At 45.3% G+C, this 24,964-nt stretch overlaps 1 pseudogene; it reads right to left on the bottom strand.

Annotated features, from left to right (window-relative positions):
- LOC128584281 (U1 small nuclear ribonucleoprotein C-like) overlaps positions 1-11,106 on the bottom strand; it is a 151,070-nt pseudogene extending 139,964 nt beyond the window's left edge.
- Between the last annotated feature and the right edge of the window lie 13,858 nt (positions 11,107-24,964).

Raw genomic sequence — 24,964 nt, 5'->3', positions numbered from 1 at the left:
CGGTTGTCATTGTTGTTTAGCAGGCCTGGGCTGGGCTTGAACCCGCCAGCCTCAGCATATGTGGTTGGTGCCTTACTCACTGAACTACAGGTGCTGAGCCTAATAAGCATTATTTTTTGACTGGTTCTGACCTTTATTATAATTTCTAATCATTACATTTGTTCATGTACCTATTTTCGTCTTTTTCCATTACCAAAATCTATGCTCCATCAGGGCAAGGACCATGTTTGCTTAGTCATCATCAGGTCCCTAACACTGAGCACAGGGTCTGGCACAATAAAGATTTGTTGCTTGAAAAATATTTGTTGGAAGACGCGACTAAACGTGCCACCATGGAGAGACTGGGCTGGGAACCTTTGTCTTTATTTATGCAGCTTATTTAATATCTGTGTTCTTGGACCTGAATAATATTAATACCATGTCATGAACACAAAGTGAATGGGAAAATTGAGGCAATTATGTGGGTAATTCTAGCAGAATGGACCACCTACTCCAACCTCAGTTATCTGGTTATTTTAGGTGGAAGTAGTTTCAAACCTGAAGAACTAGAATAATTACTTCCTTTCTCCATTTCCCTTTTTTCTTGCAGTCCTAGCTGCAAACAAATGTGGAAATGCTTCCCTGTGAAGAACAGACACACATGTGCGCACACACATGCACAAGAGTGTGGAGAACAGGAGTGTCAGAGGGTAACAGGTGGGAGCACAGAGGACACCCACCTTGCCCTGTGGGAAACCTTTCCTGCCCTGCCTCTAGCAGCCTCCAGTGAACTCCCCCCAGCACACACTGCTGGAGTCAAGGAAATCACCACTTGACCTTGGCCGACTGCTTGACCTTGGCCAGTTCCGGGCTGGATCCTCATGGGCTGACAGACACAGTTCTGAGGGAGATATATTCTTCAATTTGGGATGTAAACAAAGAACAGAAAAAATGCAAGCCTAGGCCAAGAGCTTTGGCTTTGTCATGTCAATAGTATTTAAAGATGTTATTTGGCTGGAGCTGAGAGTTCTGCAAATGAAAAACAACTTGGCCCCTCCCCCCTCCCCTTTCTCTGCTCCCTGCTGGTTCAGCCCTACCCTTGCTTTCCACTGGAGCTTCACCTCTTCTTGTAGCCCAAAGGTAACTTGTCCTGGGGAAACCGCAGGTACCCCTGATGCTCCTTTCTCGACGGCCTGTCTTCCCCTCTGAGTGCTTGCTTCTAAGGGATTTGGGGTGTCTCCCGAGAAGCATGCCTTTGGCATGAGGCAGAGTAGCTTTCTGTCACTTTAGGGAAGGGGAGATGGAGGCCCAAGGAAGGAAGGAAAAAGAAGAGAACGGGACACAATACTTACAGAGCATCTGCCATGTGCTAAGTGGCCACTGGCTGGTTGCTTTACGTGAGATATTTGAAGTTCAGGCAAATATCCTGGTAGGTCATAATATCCCCGTGTTACAAATGAGACGACTGAAGCCCGGAGGGGTTAAGTGATTTACTTGAGTCAGTGAACATTTCAGGTGCACAGCGAGACTTCTTCAGCCTTCATTTGTTCTCGTCCCTGAGCCTCTGCCAACGTCGTGGCCATCTCTCAGGCCTAGCTCATCTCTCTCCTGTGTGAAGCTTCCCTTGACTCCCCAAGGCAGAACTGATCACATGCTCTGCGCCGCTGTGGTCTGTTAGTTAACGAACACGGGTGTGGACACATTTGTTGGGGTCTGACAGGGCCCTTGCTGGGGTGTGTGGGTGGCATGCCCTGGCATGGGGACGCCTGACCCAGCCTGGCACCAGCTCGAGAAGGTTCAGGATTGAGACAAGGAGTAGGGGTCACGGGGCAAAGGAGGGTGTCCTCCACTCCAAGGCTTGGGGACACTTAAACCCAGAGGCTGCAAACCCTGCCCTCGCCCGAACTTTGCTAAACTTCAGCCTCCTCGTGTCACACTCACATTCTAGGGGAAGCCTCCTTCATCCTGTTGGGCAATTGGTAGTGCGGGAAGCAATGGGGGGAGGGCCGTGGAGTGGTAAACCCCACCCTCCCCCAATTTGGGGTGTGATCTGCTTCAGAAGTGGTCTTTGGGTGAATGAATGAATAACTTCAGTGTTCCAATGTCGCTACTCTCAGAATCCACCCAGCTTGGTCCTGGCCTGAGAGCCACAGGAAGAAGAGCCTTTAAGTATGATTCTTGACTCCTCCTGATTTCTACCCAAGCACAGAGGTAGGACTGAGGCCCTGTGGTCTTCCAGGACCTTTCTGGGCTGAGCCCTGCCTTTTTGTCCACTCTGGGGTGCATCTGGGAGTGCAGTGCAGCTAAGGCCCTAACTCCTGCCTCCGAGGTGCCTGAGGTGGGTGCCACAGCTTCCACTTTTTGCTGCCTTTTCCTTGGTGCAGCCTCCAGCTTGCTACTGCCACAATGCAGAGAGACTAGACCAGAGAGGGGCCCCGGGTCTTGGTCCTCTCAACCTGGCAGCAGGGGCAGCCTCACAGCAACAGCAATGACGTGCCCACACCCGGAACTCTAGTCCGTGGTTTTCCAAACAATATCGGCTTGTTCTAATTTGAACCCATAAATGAAAAGTGTTACTGTGCATGTGAGAGTGGGCATGTGTGTGTCTATAGGGGTGTGTGTCAGGCTCAGGGTATATACAGACTCTAAATTGTACTTGAACAGAGCTTGAATTTCTGTTTCATTTTATAAAGAGGGAAGCAGTTTATTTTAATTCAGAGAAGCTGGCATTTTTGCCTGAAACATGGGACATCAAAAATCTATGGGCAGCAGATGGGGTCCCTGCTCCTCTGCTCTCTGTCGCTCTGCCTAGGAGCCCCTCTCCTGCTATCCTGAGTCCTAGACCCTGCCCACTCCTTTCTCACAGCCTTATAGGAAACCCACAAAAAAGGTATCATTGAAGATGCAGAGATCCTTTCATTGTCTGAGTCCCCCCAGGCCTTCCCTTCCGGCCACCTCATGGCTCTGCCTTTCCCAGCAGCCGCACATTCTACGCCATCATTTCTGTATCCTTTGTACTTTTTCTCATGCTTTGCAACAGCCTTATGAGGGTGGTATTATTATCCCCACTTTATAAGTGAGAAGACTGAGGCTTAGAGAAGTCAAGTGACTTCTTCACAGCTGGGACCCAGCAGGAGCAGGATTGGACCCTTAGCCTTCCTGATCTCAAGTGTATGCTCGGCACCAGGAGGTTGGAGGCCACCCCGGGGGATGCACAGTGTCCCATGGCTCCCCAGGCTCCTCGGGGCTGCCTGGCAGGACGCCCAGGGTTGCTTCTCTGCCTCTGCCCTCTGTCCACACTCCAGAAGCACTCAGCTGGGGCTGATAACCATGGCAGGTGCTGTGAGATGGCTCTGACAACACAGGGATCTGCTGAGGGGCAGCCACCTTTGAAAAGGCCCCTCCTGCACCCGGAACACCAGCTCCCACATGACAAGTGGGCCCAGAGCCCTGACCCCTAGCTGTCAGCACCAGTGATCCTACTCACTAGCTAAGCCCTGGCACTTACCAGGTCTTTGAGGGGCCAACATTCCCTTACCAAGAAACACTTCATCTGTGTCTGAGCCTAGGGCCTTGTCCCCTGGCCAGTGTCTTCATAGTTAAGATTCCTGTAGCTATGAAGGGCTGGCACCCATGAGCACCAAGTTTTTCCAGCCGAGTTCCATCAGAAAGGTGGTGCCTTTTCCATTACATACCAGGCCCTGAGTCCTTTTGGCCATTAAAGGACAGAGAACTCCAAATATTTTTGGTATCCTCTGGCCCAACCCAAGCACTCCAGGTATCTCCTGCAAAAGAGCAGTTAGCTTTCCATCCCAGGCAAACAGCTTGTGGGGTCAAAACCTGGGGACAGGGGTCTGGAAAGAGACGTGGTTTGGAAAGAGAACAAGGGAATGTTGGCGACAAATATAGCAGGAACTGCCCCCCACAAGGTCCTGAGGTGTCCTGCACATATAGGAGTCACATCTTAAAACAGGGTTACTCTCTAAACCCAGTGTTATGGAAAGATGGTGTGAAGTCAGAATGACTCTCAACTCTTCCTTCTGAAGGTACCCTGTTGGAGACTCTGGCAAACTGCCTCTCACGATGTCTGACCAAATGGAAGTTACATCAGCAGGGGAGCAGATGTGGTCATTTGGGGTGTACATGCAATGAAGTGACTGTCCTACATTTAGGGACTGTGTTGTGTGAAGAGTATGTATCTTTTTTTCTTTATTTCGGGTTAATATGAGGGTACATACAATTAGGTTACATTATTTGCATTTCTAGACTTTGAAGTCCAAAGTCTAAGTTGTAGTTGAGTACTTTACCCAGGAGGTGTGCTTTATGCCCCGACATTGTACCCAATAGGTGGGAACTTACCAAGGCTCCTCCCCCTTCTTGAATTTAATTGTTTTTTCTCTCACGTGGGCCTGTAGCTGTTGATCTACTAGTTTCAAATGAGTACTGAGCACATGGGATGCTTGCTTTTCCCTTCTTGAGATATTTTACTTAGGAGGATGCTTTTCGACTTTGTCTAGGTAAATATGAAAAATGCAAAGTCCCCATCTTCTTTGTGTCTGAATAGTGTCCATAGTATGCTGTCCGTGTACCACAGTTCATTAATCCATTCTTGGATCAATAGGCACTTGGATTTTTTTCACATTTTTTCAATTGTGAACTGAGCTATGTATCTTTAAGTAAAAGACTCAGGCTCACACATGTGGGAGCCAGGGCTGACCCCCCAGGGTTCATGCTCATTAAATAGAACAGAAGCCCAGTTGCCCATGTTGAGGAGAGGGGGATAAATATGTGAGCCTCTGATGTGCCCATGCCTGACAGAGCACCCAGGTGTGGGTACTGATGGCCAGAAGGCAGGGGCACTTTAGATGGACAAACAAGGGTAGAGACAGAAGAGCTGACGAGGCCCCAGATGCTTGGCTGGGAAAGTGCGGGGTGACCTCGGTACTGAGGAAGTTGTCCAGAAAAGATAAGGAAGAGGGCATGGAATCTTGCCGAGGTGACAATAATTTGAAAATTGTTCTTCAAATGACTGCTTTTCCTTTAATGTTCATTTGAAAGCATAGGTAGTTAACTGGTGTTCTGCAAATATTTATACCAGCGTTTAAAAATTTATTCCTTTTATGACAAATAGCAGTACAATTCTGGTTATGAAAAAGCTAAATATCAAAGTGATAGATAACCAAGAAAGTGAAAGTCCCCAATAATTCCACTCTGCCAGCAATAAACCCTGGTAACAGTTTTGGATATTCATACTAGGGTTTCAGCCAATCATGTGTTTATGTAGCAAAGATGCATGCTGGAGCGAAGCGTGAGTTTTAATTCACCTTTCTGCATCCACAGCTGCAAGGCACCTTGCCAGGGCTCTTCAAAACGAGGCACCTGGTCCACCTGGTGGCGGCTACCTGCATTTCCTGGTAAGATGGAATCATCTAGTCCTGCACTGCCCTTCCAGTTCAGTGGCAGCAGCCTCATCCTGCACCCTCCTTTCCCCCGCTGTCTGCCATTGCTTCAGAGTTGTGATTGGTGTGGCATCTGAGATGCAGGGGAACATGGGATATTATGATATAGTAAGAAATATACATAGTAGGACCTTCATAGTTGACCACCTCCTTAGTTGACCTAATTTTCATAGACCAGACATGCACCACATGTTCGTTATCAGCACAGTAGGCCTACTTCCTTATGTTGACCACCTCTGTATGTCAACCAGTTTGTTACAGTCCTCTCGGTGGTTAACGTACAGAAGTTCTACTGTATTTGGTCTCTGCTCCTGGTTTCTGGCATGGAGCTCCTGAAACCCCAGTAGACAGGAGTGCTAGGAGGATCTTTTGTTCTCATACGTAGGCTTTGACCCGGTTCCTGACAGAACTCCTAAAACTGTTAATTTCCTAAGTGCTAGACCCAGAGCTTTTAAATGCCTGGGACTTTCCTGGGTGATTCATCTTTTGTTCTGACCAGATGATTCTTGGTGGGCTCCTGGATTTTTGCCCCAACTCCTAACCTCCAGGGAAGGGAGAGGGGATGAAGCTTAAGCTGATCACGGAGAAGCAATGATTTAATCAATCAAACCTACATAATGATGCCTTGATAAGCACTCAGAAGGACTTGGTTTGGAGAACTTTAGACAGCTGAACAGGTGGAAGGTTGGTGCCCTGGGGGCAGGGTTGGGGGGCTCCATAGCCCTTCTGCCCCATCTCACCCTACACATCTCTGCATCCATATCCCTTGTAATATCCTTTATAATAAACCAGTAAATGTAAGTAAAGTGTTTCCCTAAATTCCATGAACTGCTCTAGCCAATTAAAATACCCCCCAAAAGGGGATCATGGGAACACCAATTTATATCCAGTTGGTCAAAAGCGCAGGCCACATCCTGAGACTTGCAGTTGGCATCTCAAGTAGAGGGTAGTCTTGTGGGACTGAGCCCTTAACCTGTGGGATCTGATGCTATCTCCAGGTAGACTGTGCCAAAATCCAATCAGATTGTAGGATGTTCAGCTGGTGCCTGCTGGAGACTTTCTTTCTTGGTGTGAAAACACACCAGCATCTGGCGTCAGAGTGTTGTGGTGAGTGCTCTGTGACAGTAGGAAACACACTTGGGTCTTTCCTGTCTCACATGGGTCCTTTCCCAGGACTCCTCTAGGCTGGGCAACACCTCCAAGGCACCTCACGTCCTGCTCCATCCTCCCTGCTCAAGGATGGTCAGACTCTTGGCTGGGCACAGCAACTCACACCTGTGATCCTAGCACTCTGAGAAACCAAGATAGGCGCATCACTTGAGCTCAGGTGTTCAAGACGAGCCTGAGCAAGGGTGGTATCTCATCTCTACTAAAAATAGAAAAATTATCCGAGTGTCATGGTGGTGGCCTTTAGTTAGTCCCAACTTCTTGAGAGGCTGAGTTAGGAGGACGGTTTAATCTAGGAGTATGGGGTTGCAGTGAGCTAGGCTGATGCCATGCTCTAGCCTGGAACAATGGAGTAAGACTCTGTCTCAAAAAAAAAAAAAAGAAAGAAAGAAAAAAAGACCGTGAGATTCTCTGTCTGACTGTGTATTCTCTCCTCTGGGCTGTGTAGCACAGAGAAGGCTGAATTTGGTCGGGGAAGGGTAGGGAGAAGACTTGTTTCTTGCATACTAGTACCATCCAGAAAATTTAAATACACCGAAGTCTTTCACTGTGAGGCTAAGTAACTCCCTCAAGGTCACACAGCTGGGAAGTGAGAGAGGCGGTTCTGAAACCACCAAAATTCTGGTTGATGGAAAATTAGATGACCTGGGAGGTTGGGCTACACACCCTTAGAAAAGCTGCCTCACCCCTTTAGGTTCAATGTTCCCATAAAGCAAGGTGCTTGGTTCTTAACATTAGCTATGCATTCGGATCACCTGAGATTCTTCAACAAACTGATACCTGGCTCCACCTGGAGCTTCGGCTCTCACCAGCCCAGGACGAGGTAGAGTGAGCTCCTCACCTTCCACAGATCCATGCTGTGCTGTGGGTCCAAGGGGCCCCAACATGGTGGGCCAGAGCTGACGGACCCTCATGGGAGTCAGGATGGTGCTAAGCCCCTGTCTGTCTAGGTCTTGTTACCCAGGCTGAAAAGTTCTGCCTAAAAGGCTGATAGAATTCAAAATCTGTGGGTTCATATCTCAGTTGCCTCACTAGACCTCAGGCAGACTGCCTCACCTCTCTACGCTTCCACTTCCTAACCTACAAAATGGAGATAAAATAGCACGTGTTTCACAGGACTGTTAGGAGAATGGACTGAGATGATATGTGCAGACGGCCAAGCTGGCACTGGGTAGGGAGCTCTCTCAGTCATCCTCCCTGCTTCCTCTAAAGGAACTCTCTCCAACCATGGCGGCCCAGTGGAATGTATCCATTCCCTCTGTTGCTATAAGGTCAAAGGATCACATGGAAGAGTCTTTGATGTTCAAATAAAGGGAAACCAGGGAATGGCCCAGAGGCAGAAGCACCCAGGGGAAATGATCCCATTTGGGGGGCCCAATTACGGGGTTGTGTCCCTGACCTTGTTCTCACTGGAGCTCCCTGTGAGCTGCCCAGATGTAGGGCAGGCTTTGCAATAAGGAAATGGGCTTGCCCTGCTCAAATGTTGGCAGAAGTTGGAGGAGTTGCCTATTAGAGATCTAGTGAAGCTCTTTAACCTCTGAGAACCTTACCTGGGTAGTAGGCCCCTATTCCATCCCTGTCCCCTCTGGAAGGTTTAGAAAGTCACTTCTGGCCCCCCACTGTTTTATTTATCAAAGGCTGGATTGTGACTCACCAGTGTTTGTGATTGAGTGGTTAGGTTTAGAGGGCTCAAACCTGGACCCTTTGTTAGGTCTCAACCTTAGCAAAATTTCCACACCACCACCTCTGCCTGGTGTAGATTACCTGGTGTGCGAAAAACATCTCTGCCTCCAGGGAAGGAGGGCCCCCAAGCATGGAACCAGACACCCCTGAGCTCACTCCTTTGCTTTGCCACTGACTAGCTCTGTAGTCTTGGGAAGATGTATATATATATATGTATATATATATATATACACATTGTTTCTGGAGCAGCTCAGACACTGTCAACCTTTTGACTCCATCTACCTTTTGTCAGACTTGATCACGGAGCATGGTTACTACTCACAGCTGGAAAAAACACTGAGGATATCAGCTAAGTCAAAGTTACGGGCCTCCCAGCACAGTAGCTTGGAAAAAGCCCCATGTACAGGACCTGGACACCTGTCGTGTAGTCCTGGCACAGGCAGCTGCTGACTGTGACCTTGAACAAATCGATAAACTTCTCTGGGCCTTGTTTACACAGCTGGTCTATATGGCAGTTGGTCTAAATCAGTCTTTCTCAGAAGCGAATTATTTAGTACACTAGTTTTGCAAGCTGCTTCTCCAAGAAAAAGAAAAAGAGAAGTTTCAAAGGTCCCATGAGTTAGAGGATTACTGTAAACTTCACCCCCACATAGCACATCATGGTATGTACAACTGCTTATTAAAGGTGCTGAGAAATCCAGAAACAAAGAAGCTGGCCTGGCTTCGTTTTGCTCATTTCTTCCTAAATTCATTTGACTGTGAACCTTTTTTCCCTTTAAATTCCTACTAACATCCTGGAATGCCAGGGATGGAAGAAAGGCAAGTGAGATGTGAAGGTCTGATCTGAAGTTGGGCTTCCCAAACTTGCAAGTGTATATAAAATGCCAGGGCGCGCTGGTGGAATGAAGATTCTAATTCAGCAGGTCTGGGATGAGGCCTGAGATTCAAGGTGTCTAACAGGTTCCTGGCCATGTCCATTATGCTGGTGTACAAAGGGCTGATTCTTAAGGCTTTTAGATATGATTGCAATTAAGCAGACCTTAATGGAAGTCTGTATTGGAAACAGTGTATAAATGATGACACAGGGACTCTGAAATCATAGTGACCTTACCACTTATCTGCAGTTACTTGGACAAGTCACTTTACCTCCCTGAGCATTAGTTTTCTCATCTCTAAGTTTAGGTATTAATTGTATGGGCATCATAGGGTTGTTTGAGGATTAAATAAGATTTCGCAAATACAGTACATAGTACCAAAATATACCCTGGTCATCGATGGTGAGGGCACACAACAGTTCTGACCTCTCCCATCTGTAGACCAACACCACCTCTTTGCCTGCCCCACGTTTACTTGCATTGCTAACTGCTATCCCAGACCCCTTCCTTTCCTGCTATCGAAATATGAATGCCCCATTATCTCAGTTGGTGTGACTTTGTATGACCTTTCCTCTCTAGTGTGTTCTAGTAACCTCACTCGCTTCCAGGGCCTCACTCGCTTCCAGGGCCTGAGGGGGCATGGTTTCTCCTGTGATGATTATAGAGATGTGTACTGCACCTACAGCCCACTAGGTAGCACAACCCTCTTGGCCAGAAGCTGCACTAACACAGGTCCTCCTGACCCTGTCCAAAGGGGACCCTCACTGACGGGCAATCCACCAGCATTATCATTAAGCCCATTACATGGTCCTGCTCATGGCCCCTCTTGTAGAATTTGTGTATTTCACACACAGCTACTGTGAGAATCTAACTCTCATTGTGTTTGCCTTTGTGTTCCTCAGGGTTTCTGCAATTGAATTGTAATTAAAACCTTTATGTAAGAATGTTCACATGGTAAAAAGAAATCCTTTGTGAGCCAGAAAGAACTATATTTGGGCTCCATTAAAGTCTGCTTAATTGCAACCATATCTAAACAATGGATTAGGATACACCTCTTTGGCTGTCCCCAATCTTGCCTGCTCTCAAAGCTAAGGATGGAAGAGGGAAGGAGGACCATTATGCATGGATCACCTCCAGGTACATGCCATCACCCAAGGCTCTCAGCAACCCTGTGTGACAGGTACTCATATTCTTGTTTATCAAACTCCTCTAGAGGTTCATGAACTTGCAGGATGATTGGACTTTATTTTCACTATAGGCTTGTCTGTTCCCAATCCTCATGGCAGAAGATATCTGTCCTCAATGCTCCCCTGTAGAGAAAATAAGTCCTCTCTCAACTTGAGCCCAGTCTTGGGTCAAGTTCTTGGACCAATTGAATGTGTCCATGGAGACAGAGCCACATTGTGTAAGCATGGTTGCTTCCACCTGGGCCACATGGATGGCAACTGAGCTGAAGAAGAGAGAGTTTGAGTCCATATCACAAATGGGACACTGGGCAGGCCCCTGGGACTGCCAGTCTATGGCTCACCCCTTATGAAGGGCAGTGACTTATAAGAAAGACATTAAAAGGGATCAATTATAAGAAAATGGAAACTTTATCTTGAGCAGACCCAGGTTGCCATGCTGGCTAACCTCTGCCCCTGTTGCGTGTCAGCACAGCCAGCTACCCCACCTGCAGTGGCCTTTATCTTCTTTGGAAGACTTATCCTGGGAGGGACCCAGGGATGGAAATCAATCACATCCTTATTCCTTACTTCTGGCCTAGATTGAAGTCATCCCTCTGTCTGGTCGCAGAGACTGATGCATGGCAAGTGTGTTGGGCTGACCACACAGCTGTACACATCTGGAAGGTTCTGCACCTCTGAAGTCCTGCCACCGGCTTCATGTTTGTGCCCTTCCATTTGTCCAATGATGGAAGGGGTGTGAGAGATGACCCACGTCATGGGCCTACGTGAGAGACCATTAAAACCAAGACTTTCTGGAGTTAGCATGGAGTTGTAGGGTAAGACAAGGTGAAGTGCAAGCTGTGTGTTAGCTGTTCCTCCAGACTCCCACAAAATGACTTTAGAGAGACTCCATGACACCCCTCACCAACTCATCATCCAGAGATACAAACACCACTCAGAGATGACAGCCACAAACTTGACAATTGTCCTCTACACCATGCAAATGTGCACCTGCTTAATTAATAACCCAGGGCTCCCTGTCCCCTCCACACTTTTTTTCTCGGTCAGCTCTGCTAGCTGATTTTTAATTATCTTTCAGGACTGTTGCCTCTTGGAATGCTGGAAAGGAAATGCTTGCCCCAGCTGGGTCAGGGCCAGGCTGGCTGGAGAACAATGTCCATCTCAAAGTCTATTGTGTTTATCTCTCGGCTGGAACGATCGCCCACAAACAGGAGAGGAGAGCTCTGCTGCAAACCAGGGAGGACTAGGAGCTTGGCACCTTTTCAGCATTTCTGTGGCTGTAGAGCTAACATGACTTAAAATATTGGCCTCTTTTAAACCTTTAAAACTTTATTTCTGGGACTGCCTCGTTGAACAAGGTGACTGGGACTTTTTACTGTTTTTTAATCAACGCTCTGATGATGACTTTTCCTCTAATTATAGCAGCTGGGGCTTACTGAGCCCCTACTCTGTGCCAGGCACTGTTTTACATGCATCACCTTGTTCGCACCTTGCAACCATGCAAGGCAGCTATGTTCACAATCCCTATTTTACAGATGGTGGGGGCGAGGCTCAGGGAGAATGAGTCTCCCTCCCTCGCTGGAGGTGCCACTATGGCAAACAGGAAGTTCTCAGGTTGGAGACCAGGCAGTCGGAATCCAGAGTCTACCCTTTAGTCATGACCTTCTTCCTCCCTCTTTGCTGAGTTCTATGAGCCTGCCCAGGAACAGGTCTGGGAAAGCACCCCCAAAAGACCCCAGGATTCTGGTTTATAACTTCTACCTACCTCATGGCAGCAATCTGTGCTCACTTGGTTCTGAATACTGCAAGGACTATGTAGGATCAAGGTGCCACATTCTTCCTGCCACAGTTAAGGGTAAGCACCAGGGTTTGGTAGACAGAGGCACGGCCGGATGCCTGCTTCTTGGCTTCTTTACTGCCCTTCAGCGAGCTCCGCTGGGTGTTTCAGGAAAGAGATGGCTTGCTCCCTCCTTATCCAGAAGGGCAGAGTCTGGGATGCTGCAGGAGAGAAGTGAAAAATAGGGGAGGGCAGCAGGAAGAACTTCCAGATCCAGGGCTTCCTGGCTTTCTGCTGCTTATGATTTTGCCACTACCTTGACCTTGGCCCTGAAATCCTTTCCCTTTATTTGCCTCTGGAACCTTCATCTCTAGCATTTTTTTAAGCCACAAACCTCACAAACCAGAATTTTAAAGTAAACCCAGATGAAGTGTGGTGGGTTCAGCAGTGTCCCCCCAAACAATATGTCCAAGTCCTCACTCCTGGTACTTGTGAATATGACCGTATTTGGGAATAAGATCTTTACATGTACAATTAAGTTAAGGATCTCACAAGTGGGACCTGAATTCAATGACTGGTGTCTTTATATCAAAAAAAAAGGGAGAGGATGACTTGGGACATTGAGGGCCCACAAGGCAATGTGATGACAGAGACAGAGACTGGAGTTAGGCCACCACAAGCTAAGGAACACCAGGAGCCACCAGAAGCTGGGAGAGGCAAGGAAGGGTTCTTCTCTGGAGCCTTTGGAGGGAGCATGACCTTGTTGTCATCTTTATTTTGAGCTTCTAGACTTTAGAATAGTGGCAGGATAAATGTATGTGTTTTTAAGCCATTTGGCTTGTAATAATTTGTCATGGGAGCTGTAGGGAACGTACACTAATGCAAAATGTTCTGCCATCATCCAGGCTGCTTGGAGGGGGCCGCAGAGCAGAGCCTACATTCTGTGAAACCAAAGTGCGAGGCGGGAGCATGAGGCTGGCCAAGGTGTCAACCTTAGCTCGGACTGAGCTACCTGGCTATGTGTACCTGTCTGCCTTCTGTGCCTTTGAGAACAGGTACTGTGTGGAATGGCTGAAACTGATGCTTGTACCAGCTGACCACAATCAGAACTGCTCCAGAAATGACCGTCCATTTGGTGATGGAAAGCAACTCTCCCTTCTCTCCCTGATCTCCCACGCCACCCACAGCCTATGCCCTGGCCGGATGCAAGAGGGCTGGACAAAAAGAAGGTTAAAGTTCTCCTTGGGAAAGAACAACAGAAATTTGCAAAGGGTCCTTGGAAGCTCAAAAGGCAATAGGCATGATGGCATTTTCTCTTGAAGGGTGGCAGAGAAGAGAGAGAGGAAGCAGTGTCTGTGCATACTGGATGGCCACAGAAGGCCCAGAGCTGGATTGGCTAGGGACTTATAGGACAGTGATGTAAGCTGCTCACTCCCCTGTGCTCCACCATCACCCCCAACCCTGTTTCTACCAAAGGGTAAACGCAGGTTATCTCAATGGTCTTGTGTCAGTGCTTTTTTAAATTTTTCTTTGAGACAGAGTCTCACTTTGTCACCTTTGGTAAAGTGCCATAACATCACAGCTCACAGCAACCTCAAACTCTTGGGCTTAAGCGATTCTCTTGCCTCGGCTTCCCAAGTAGCTGGGACTATAGGCGCCTGCCACAATGCCCGGATATTTTTTTTGAGAGACAGGGCTCGCTCTGGCTCAGGCTGGTCTTGAACTCATAAGCTCAAACAATCCACCCATCTTGGCCTCCCAGAGTGTTAGGATTACAGGCATGAGCCACTGCGCCCAGCATGTCAGTGCTTCTTTGGGGAACACTGGGACAGAACATGGAGCCCCATGGAGAGCTGGTGGCAGATGCTGGGGACAGACCTGAGAGGGTACTGATCACAAATTCACTGGAAGCAAGAAATGAAACTGAGAGAGAAGTATCTCTGCAGAAATCCCAGGCCTGGACAGACAGGATAAAGGAAGGCCTGGAATTCTTTTTTTTTTTTTTGGCCGGGGCTGGGTTTGAACCCACCACTTCCGGCGTATGGGACCGGCACCCTACTCCTTGAGCCACAGGCGCTGCCCAGGCCTGGAATTCTGACTCTAGTAGCAGGAGGGACATAGGCAGTTGACCTGGACTTCATAAGAAAAGGTGAGCTCAGCAGCTGGCAGACTTTGGGACAGCCGAGAGGCAACTCTTGGGGACCCACGCTTGACTCAGCTCCTGATTCCCCACAGTGGTAGCAATGTGTGCTCCAGTCTGCTGATTCTTATAAATCTCTAGAAATAATTATGTCTTGCAGAGGCCCTGTAGAACCAAAGTGCCACGTAAAACCACACTCTGCATGGGGAGCTTCCAGGGCCTTCTCTGAAAGGATCTCATTTCCTTCGCTCTCCCCTAGGTGTTTTCTTCTGAATAAATTCTCCCCAATGACTCATCTCAGTTTCTAAACCCTTTTTTCCAGATGACCGTACTCTACAATCTATACTTCTCATCCATTTAAGCTGTCTTTTATTTTTCCTCTATTCTTTAAAGCAAATTCTGTCACTTTTCATATCCTGGCCTTTGAGGCCCTGTCTCTGTCCCTGTCTCTCTCTTGGACGGAGTTGAGCAACTATCACCACTGTTTAATTCCAAAGATTTTCATAATTCCATAAGGACCTCCTTACCCATCAGCTGTCATTCCGTTCCCCGTTTCCCTTTTCCCCAGACCCCTGGCAGCCACTAATCTACTTTCTGCCTCCAGATTTGCCTGTTCTGGACATTTCATATAGATGGAAGCACACAGCCTTCTGTGTCTGGCTTCTGTCCCTTAACATACAGTCTTTGAGGTTCCTTCAGCTGTAGCATGCATCAAAACCTCATGTTTTGCTGTTGAATAATATTCCGTTGCATGGACAGACCACTTTTGATGACCCATTCATCAGCTGGTGGACATTTGGTTGTTCCCCCTTTTTGGCTATCATGGAAGGCACTAGGAGCACTCGTGTATAAGTTTTTATGTGATTGTCTATTTTCAAAATTTCTCTTGGGTGGATCCCTGGGAGCGTGATTGCTGGGTCATAGGGTATCCCATGTTTAACATTTTGAGAAAACGTCCAATTGTTTTCCGAGGTGGCCGCAGCCTGTCACGTTCCCGCCAGCGATGTTGGGGGGCTCTGGTTTTCTCACGTGCTCACCAGCACGTATTATAGTCCGTCCTTCCCATTTTAGCTCCCAAACTTTTTAAAACTTGCTTTTAACTCCTTCACGCTGGCCCTTGGATGAGAGAATTATTACGCTAGCCTGCTTGAAAAATGTTTGCCTGAAATAAACACCAACGCTTCTAAGCCCCAGGTTTATACTAACCGTTAGTCCTGCTTGCTCCAGCTGGGTGCGAATTCAGACCCACTTCGGGGTACTGCAGTTCCTCCCAGCCCTGGCAGAAAAGAGAATAATATGAAGAATGTTTCTTTTCTTGATTCCTAGAGAAACTGCAGGCAGGGCATGTATGTGTTCCTTGTTCTTTTGAGAAACATATGAGATTTCATAACACTCACTGTTGACACGCTAACTAGTCCCTGAGGAGTTATGTTCATGCAGGAATTGTGAGCATTCTGCTAAGTAACAAAGCATGTTATGCTTCTGGCATGTAATTTGCCTTTTCACAGTAACCCCTCTGCATCCTCTGCATGAGAATGTGGAGGTTCCAAGTGGCTAAGTGACTTACCTGGGGTTACCCAGCTGATAAGTGGTGGAGCCCAAACTGCCCCTCAGGCCAAGCAGGACTCCCTTCTCACCAATGGCTGTTCCCAAGTGGCAAGGTGCACTGTCCCAGTGTCTTACCACTGACTTGTTAGGCACCCTAGTGGGGGACCTTCCCTTTCCCATGTCCTACGCGTGCCCTGCTGGGGAACACCCATGACCTCAGCCCTTCACCTGCCTGACTCAGGCTTCCAGGGCCTTCCAGGCCACATGAGGCTGGTTTGGCAAAAACTGGGCTCAAGATTTTGCTTTAGCTGTTTTCTTTTCCACTTCATTGTTTCCACGAGGTGTCTGCCTTCCCAAAATAACACCAGGGCATTTCAGGTAAACACCACATCCGACCAAAATCCCCGTTCTGCTGCAAGTCCGAGGGGTTCTGATTTGCCATTGTTTTCCTCCCTCTGATCAGGCACAGGACAGGACAGGTGGGAGTGTGCCCCGGGTTCCACGGTGGAGCCTGCACAGACAGGGAAGGGAAGGAAGTGAGAAAGTGCTTGGCCTGGCGGCTGACGCTCCAGCCCCCTGCCCAGTGCTGGAGGGGCTGTGCACCGGGCTGTCTCACTGCCCTGGGAGGCCTGGAGGGAAGAATTGGGCAGGCTCTGGTGATCTACTTTGTGTTCATCAGTGAAAAAAGAAAAACAGATGTGGACCCGAATTCTCCTCTGATTTCTGGAGCTGCATGGTCTAATGGAGAAGCACTGGCTTTGGGTTAAACAAGAATTGGGTTAAACCCTGGCTTTTCCTGCTTTCCAGTGGCAAGTTCAGCAGTTCATATACCCACCCCAAGCCTCCATCTCCTAATCATGACCAGGGGAAGAATAAGCCCCACCATGGACAATAAATACTGATGCATGCAGAGCCCCTGATAGGGCCCGGCCATGGTGGGTACTCAGTAGATAGTTTCCAATCTACCTCTTAGAGCACCAAAGAAAAAGTTGCTCATTCTTTCTTTGGTTTTTGATGTCATTATTAGCCAAGTGTTGAGAAGGTACCAGAATCCAGTTTAGAGAAGTACAAAAAGCACAGTTTCATCAGACAGGCAGGGCCAGTGGCCTTCAGCCTTGCTCGTTTATGTATGTGTCCCTAACCTAATTTTGTAAAACTGTCTACTCCCCACCCCCAGCACATTTTAAAAATGAAGTCTAAAAATCATTTGTTTAAATAGCTGCAAAAATTATGATTTCTAGCATATTACAAATATTGATATTTATTTAAAACTAACTGCTATGTTACACTTTTAAATTTAGCCAATGGAGTAAGAAAATGCCAGGAAGGCTATGTTAACCAGTGTGATGAAAATATGTCAAACAGTCTATGAAACCAGTGTATGGTGCCCCATGATCACATTAATGTACACAGCTATGATTTAATACAAATAAATAAATAAAAATAAATTTAGCCAATGGAATGCAACATCTATGATTTAATGTAATCCTATCATCCATTTAAAAATATGTGAAAAAGTTCACTGGCATTCAGAAATTTACATCTTTCTTCTAATCATCTGGAACTTGTATTACTATCCCTCCTTTCTTCATAGATTTTTAGCCTGATTTTTTAGCTTCCAAGTATTTATTGATCACATTTAAAGACATGGAAAAAGCCATTTTTAGTATTCAATATTTCTTCCTTTCATTCTCACAGGACTCTCCAAGGAGGAGTATTCATTCTTTGATGAAAGTAGGGAGAGAGAAGAATGAATTTATTACATGAAAATTGTTATTATGCCCACCACCAGGACTGTGGATTCCTCCTAGGAGGTGGTCTCCACGTCAGGTCCCCTTTCTTTGGTAAAATGGGGAAAGCTCTAAGCCCCTAGCTCCGTTTTAGGGAAGAGGGTTAATGGTAGTTGAGAATCGGGAAATTGGTTTCCTGATTACTATTTTATACCCAATTACTCTCTGGAATGTGATGCATATCTCAGTTAGAGGACTCCTGAGTTCAGATGTGAGACCCAGCTTTGATTTACTAGGGTCGAGTTACCCTTGGCAAGTTTCCAAACCTGTGGGTTTCCACAGAGAATTGTTATTAGAGTAACTATAAAAATAGAAACCATGGATTCTCAGGGGACATTGCCGCACCCTCGGCACCAAGCCGCAGCGAGGTGGTGCTGTCCGCGTTGTAAAGCGACGGAAAGGTGGTCTGTGCTCCCCGGAGCGAAGCCCCCAGCACCCCCAGTGTGCGCAGCAACAGAGATGTTGCCCAGCATGCTGTTTTCTATCGCATTAACCTAAGGGTATGGCTTTCTGTTACAATGTACGTGCATGTTAGACTGAATGTCTGTTTGTCCTGAGAAGTAAGCAATAAGAATGAACACAAAGGTAGCTGGTCCAGAAACAGCACAAAAAGTGTGACTGTGCCAGACTCAATGGCTCCAAGAAAACCTGCACAACAGAACTTTCCCACCATAAATGTCAGTGAAATGAGACAATGCAGGCACAGCAAACAAGATGTTCCATCACGACATGCACCATCACCACCTGCGGTAAAACTTTACTTAGAAAAACATCTTGCTTCACTAATTTTCATATGTAATACAAATCAATAGGGAATTTTAATGTTTGACAAACAATTAATTATGAATCAAAGTATAGTTACTAATAGGAGTAAAAATATATAGAAAATATATATAGAAGTAGTCAAGCATTATACATAAAGGAATATATCAAGCTGTTTTAAAAATAAGATCATAAGAAACTGAAAAGAGTTACAGGACTGAGAAAAGTTGTAAACCTTGACATTCCTGAAGAGGGAGTAAGCAGGTGTTACTGATAAACCACCTCCCTCCGGAGAGCAAAACCTTGAAAACATGTAATGCATGATAAACCGCATATGCAGACACAAAGATAATTTGTAAGCATAAGCAAAATAAAGATTGCATTGTTTGAACCTTGGAAAGAAAATGTATAAATACCAACATATACTCTCAGTAAATTTCGCAGCTGCATACTTTAACCCGTAGTGTGCCAGACTGTCATTCCTGCGCCGACCTCTCAACTTTCCTCGTTCCTTCTCCCTGCTTTCCCTCGGACTGGAGCCCACCGACAGGGTGGTCCGTGGCAGGTGGCGCCCGAACAGGGCCCTGAAGGACAGGTAATCTTCTCTCCTTTTCTTTCTTTTTCAAGGTTGAGGGCGGCTCTTACCAGGGAGCTGCAGTCCCGCCGGTAAAGGCTGACTGGTTAAGTGTAAGTAATCACAGAATTCATGGGGCACGCATTAACTAAGGAAGAAAAAATCTTGAGTACTATGTTGCAGCGTTTGTTGGCAAAGAACGGGTTCAATGTGTCCCTCAAGTGGTTGGAGGATCTTATGCATTTTATTAAGCTTGTCAGCCCTTGGTTTGTGGAGGAGGGGTCTGTTAGCGCCTGGCGCAGAATCCCTCCTCCAGGTGCCAAGGGTGGCACTTTAGCTAACATTAGACAAGGTACTGAAGAACCGTACCAAGACTTTATTTCAAGGCTGGAAAAAGCCATTAACAGAATGCTCCCCCCGTCTGAGGGCACATCACTGTTGCTTAAACAGTTAGCATGGGAAAATGCCAACACGCTGTATCAGGACCTTATACGTCCTCTAAGAAAAACAGGTACTTTACCAGATTATATTAAAGCATGCATGGATGCCTCACCAGCGATAGTCCAGGGTATGGCCTATGCTGCAGCAATGCAAGGACAGAAATTCAGCGCCTATGTTAAAAATACCTTCAATAAAGGAGGTAAGGAGCCAAGAGCTCCTGCTAACACTTGCTACAATTGTGGCAAGCCAGGACATATGCAGAAGGACTGTAAATGGTCCCATGCCAATAAGCCGAGGGGGGAACCGCCCGGCTTATGCCCTCGTTGTAAAAAGGGGCGACATTGGAAAAATGAATGTAAATCAAGGTTTCATAAGGATGGAACCCCCTTGAATGACAAGGGAGACACTGATTCTGAGGATCAGGAAGTACAAAAGTCAAAAAATTAGACAGGGGGCATTCTCCCAGCCCTGACCCCAAGGGAGATCGTGCCGCACTGCAGGGCATGCAGCAACCATCCACTTTAAATCCTCAAGCACCTAAATTTACTATTCATGATCTGTCACGGGGCACTCCTGGAAGTGCAGGTTTAAATTTAGCAAGTGAAAAGAATGTCTTATTATCCAAATGGGACGGTGTTACTTTAATCCCCACTGCAATGAAAAGGCAACTTTTGCCTGGAATGGTTGGAATTATAATTAGTAGAAGTTCAAATTATACTAAAAACTTTGAAGTTATTCCAGGAGTAGTTAACTCAGATTCGGAAAAAACAACGCAGAAGGAAGCGCCAGCAGCCGCTGCAAGATCTCACCCGCCGCTTGGAGAAAATGAAAGTACACTCGCCGATAGCGAACAAAACCACCGGGCGCATTTCCACTGGCTCCAAGACGGCTGAAAAGGCCCAGCGGGGAAGGAAGCTGGGGGCCCCCCTGCCCTTCGTGGGGCGGGCCTGCCTCCCAAGTGTTACAGCCCCCAGACAGCAGCACTGGCGGAATCCCAAGGGTGAGGTTTAGAACCTTTATTATTGGCCCTTTGCCACTAGTAATTTGTATAAATAAGAAAAATATTTTTACAAACTGAATCTTTGTCAACGAATAAGATTCTTGCCTTTTAAACCTTCTAATTATCAGTTTAGCTGAGTGAATAAGTGACTTCATGGTAAACTGGGATCCTGTTTGGTGGAAAGTGAGTTTTTGAGAGTAAGAGAAATTAAACAGAAAGGAGAATGACATTGTGTAAAGAAAGAATCTTGTGTGATAAATTTTGTCCTGAAACAGAATAGTTATGTAAGAAAGTAAAAGGCAGAGCAAAAGTTCAAGAAAGTTTAGAATGTTTGTAGATGGTCTGTGCAGGTTAAATGAAACTCATAAAAGAGAATTTGTGAAAGAATTTACATGTGATCCAGTTGACTATGTATTTCCTTTAAAATCTTTTAACTTGTAAAAATAACTAATTGTATTGCGTCCTTTGATATGCAACATGATAAACACGTAAATGTTATGTTAATTGTAAAAAAAACCTTCTTATGTGATGTTACCTGTAGATTTACAGAATGATCCTTGGTATGATAATTCTGCATTACAAGTGTTACAAACACATAATGAACTAATCCGGCCTAAAAGATTTGTAGCAGCATTAATTTTAGGCATTGCAACTTTAATTTCTATAATCACTACTTTTGCTATAGCTACTACAGCCTTAGTACAACAAGTACATACAGCACACTTTGTCAACACTTTAAGCAATAACATAACATTAGCCTTACTTACACAAGCCAGCATTGATAATAAATTGGAAGCCAAACTCAATGTATTAGAAGAAGTAGTTTTAACATTAGGACAAGACATAAAATTTATACAACAGAAGCTACAAACTAAATGCCATTCTGCTTTTCAAGCCATTTGTGTAACTCCTTTACCATACAACCTCTCAGAATCATGGAGCAAAGTACAAGCACATCTTCAAGGAGTTTGGAGAGATAATGACATAACACATGACTTACATAATTTGCAAAAGGACATTACAGCTATAAGTCAAACTCATTTACCTGTCTCATCACTAGATGCTCTGGCTCAGTCTCTTACTAATAATTTTAAGACACTAAATCCATTAACCTGGGTCCAGTATATTGTGTTCATAGCTATTATTGCTTGCCTGATATTCTGTGTTGTGTTACTGTTACCTTGTCTCATTCGATGTCTGTTTTCTTCCGTCAATGCCATACGCCAAGAACTCTTTGAAATGCGTTTCAAAAACAAAAAAGGGGGATATGCCGCACCCTCGGCACCAAGCCGCAGCGAGGTGGCGCTGTCCGCGTTGTAAAGCGACGGAAAGGTGGTCTGTGCTCCCCGGAGCGAAGCCCCCAGCACCCCCAGTGTGCGCAGCAACAGAGATGTTGCCCAGCATGCTGTTTTCTATCGCATTAACCTAAGGGTATGGCTTTCTGTTACAATGTACGTGCATGTTAGACTGAATGTCTGTTTGTCCTGAGAAGTAAGCAATAAGAATGAACACAAAGGTAGCTGGTCCAGAAACAGCACAAAAAGTGTGACTGTGCCAGACTCAATGGCTCCAAGAAAACCTGCACAACAGAACTTTCCCACCATAAATGTCAGTGAAATGAGACAATGCAGGCACAGCAAACAAGATGTTCCATCACGACATGCACCATCACCACCTGCGGTAAAACTTTACTTAGAAAAACATCTTGCTTCACTAATTTTCATATGTAATACAAATCAATAGGGAATTTTAATGTTTGACAAACAATTAATTATGAATCAAAGTATAGTTACTAATAGGAGTAAAAATATATAGAAAATATATATAGAAGTAGTCAAGCATTATACATAAAGGAATATATCAAGCTGTTTTAAAAATAAGATCATAAGAAACTGAAAAGAGTTACAGGACTGAGAAAAGTTGTAAACCTTGAAATTCCTGAAGAGGGAGTAAGCAGGTGTTACTGATAAACCACCTCCCTCCGGAGAGCAAAACCTTGAAAACATGTAATGCATGATAAACCGCATATGCAGACACAAAGATAATTTGTAAGCATAAGCAAAATAAAGATTGCATTGTTTGAACCTTGGAAAGAAAATGTATAAATACCAACATATACTCTCAGTAAATTTCGCAGCTGCATACTTTAACTCGTAGTGTGCCAGACTGTCATTCCTGCGCCGACCTCTCAACTTTCCTCGTTCCTTCTCCCTGCTTTCCCTCGGACTGGAGCCCACCGACAGGGTGGTCCGTGGCAGGACATGGTTTTTAGTACTTAGTATATATGGAATTAGGATGTATATTATTATCAGGGTGTACATGTGATGTGGTAAGTCCCTTCCCCCACCCCAATCTGTTATTCAACTGTAATTGATAGCCACTTGAATCAAAGATATAGGGTAGTTTGGATCCTTCCAGCCTGTCCTCAACCTGCTTTCTTTTGGGTTGCCAGACTTTCCCTAATACTATTCTGAACTGGCTTTGTGGCTTGGGGAAACAAAGTCTACAGCAAACAGCCTGTGATGCCTCTTGAATCTTTTTCCTGGGTTATAACTATGGCTCAGAACTTGTCAGCCTATAAGAATCATTCGATAATTTTCCCTAGATCCATCCATCACCTGTTGAGCACAAGAAATTTCATTTGGGGCGGTGCCTGTGGCTCAGTGAGTAGGGCACCGGCCCCATATACTGAGAGTGGCAGGTTCAAACCCAGCTCTGACCAAACTGCAACAAAAAAATAGCCAGGCATTGTGGCGGCTGCCTATAGTCCCAGCTACTCGGGTGGCTAAGGCAAGAGAATCGCCTAAGCCCAAGAGCTGGAGGTTATTGTGAGCTGTGACGCTACAGCACTCTACTGAGGGCAACAAAGTGAGACTCTGTCTCTAAAGAAAAGAAAGAAAGAAAGAAATTTCATTTGATTTTGGCTTTATCTTCTGCATCTTTGTAAAAATTTCTTGCAATTGTTCTTCAACTATACGACTGTTCATTGTCCAGAAGAGCTATTGCAGATGTCCTCAAACTGCGGCCCGCAGGCCATATGAAGCAGTGTGAATTGTATTTGTTCCCGTTTTGTTTTTAATTCAAAATAAGATATGTGCAGTGTGCATAGGAATTTGTTCATAGTTTTTTTTTTTTTAAACTATAGTCTGGCCCTCCAACGGTCTGAGGGACAGTGAATTGGTCCCCTGTTTAAAAAGTTTGAGGATGCCTGAGCTATTGTCATCCTCAGGTTAGATGACTTTACAGCATACTTATTTTCACTTAACAGAAAAAAAGTAAATCAACTAACATGAGATCCTAGCACTGATCCCTGTGAGAAATAGCCATGTCACCTCCAAAGAAGCTGTTATTCCTGTGTGATCCCTTGGCTGAGGTGGTCCCTATCCAGTGTGAAATATCCTTCCTGATGGCATAGTAAGTATGCAGCAAATATTATTGAATGAATAAAAATGAATGAATCCCATCAAAATTCAGGTTTTAAAATTGTTTTGTTATGGAATCTTTTATTTTATTTTATTTTATTTATTTATTTTTTTACAAAACACATTTTCTTTTTTTAGATGAATTAAAATTATTACTGACAATATACATTAAGACAGACTAATATTTTATATGTTAGGACAGACCAATGTCTTATATGTTAAGATAGACCAATGTCTTATAATATTGGAATATATATGTAACCATAACTCACATAAAATTAATCACCATTTCATATTTTACAATGTTTCCTATACATTTTTAATATATCAAATAAGTTTAATTTGTTTTTCAAATATTTGGGAGTTTATCTGACAAAGAACGTGAAAGATCTCTATAAAGAGAACTATGAAACTCTAAGAAAAGAAATAGCTAAAGATGTTAACAAATGGAAAAACATACTATGCTCATGGCTGGGAAGAATAAACATTGTCAAAATGTCTATACTACCCAAAGCAATATACAATTTTAATGCAATCCCTATTAAAGCTCCATTGTCATACTTTAAAGATCTCTAAAAAAATAATACATCGTTTTATATGGAGTCAGAAAAAACCTCGAATAGCCAAGATATTATTCAGAAATAAAAACAAAGCAGAAGGAATTACGCTACCAGACCTCAGACTATACTACAAATCAATAGTGATCAAACAGCATGGTACTGGCACAAAAACAGAGAGATAGGTATATGGAACAGACTAGAGAACCAAGAAATGAACCCAGCTACTTACCGTTATTTGATATTTGACAAGCCAATTCAAAACATTCAATGGGGAAAAGATTCCCTATTTAACAAATGGTGCTGGGTGAACTGGCTGGCGACCTGTAGAAGACTGAAACTAGACCCACACCTTTCACCTTTAACTAAGATAGACTCTCACTGGATTAAAGATTTAAACTTAAGACATGAAACTATAAAAATACTAGAAGAAAATGCAGGGAAAACTCTTGAAGGAATCGGCCTGGGCGAATACTGTTTGAGGAGGACCCCCGGGGCAATGGAAGCTGCATCAAAAATACACTACTGGGACCTAATGAAACTAAAAAGCTTCTGCATAGCCAAGAACATAGTAAGTAGAGCAAGCAGACAGCCCTCAGAATG

This window comes from Nycticebus coucang, chromosome 4 (genome assembly GCF_027406575.1).
Source record: "Nycticebus coucang isolate mNycCou1 chromosome 4, mNycCou1.pri, whole genome shotgun sequence".
NCBI classification, from domain to species: domain Eukaryota; kingdom Metazoa; phylum Chordata; class Mammalia; order Primates; family Lorisidae; genus Nycticebus; species Nycticebus coucang.
The sequence above is the reverse complement of the archived record's forward strand: the minus strand, read 5'-3'. Positions and strand labels throughout refer to the sequence as shown.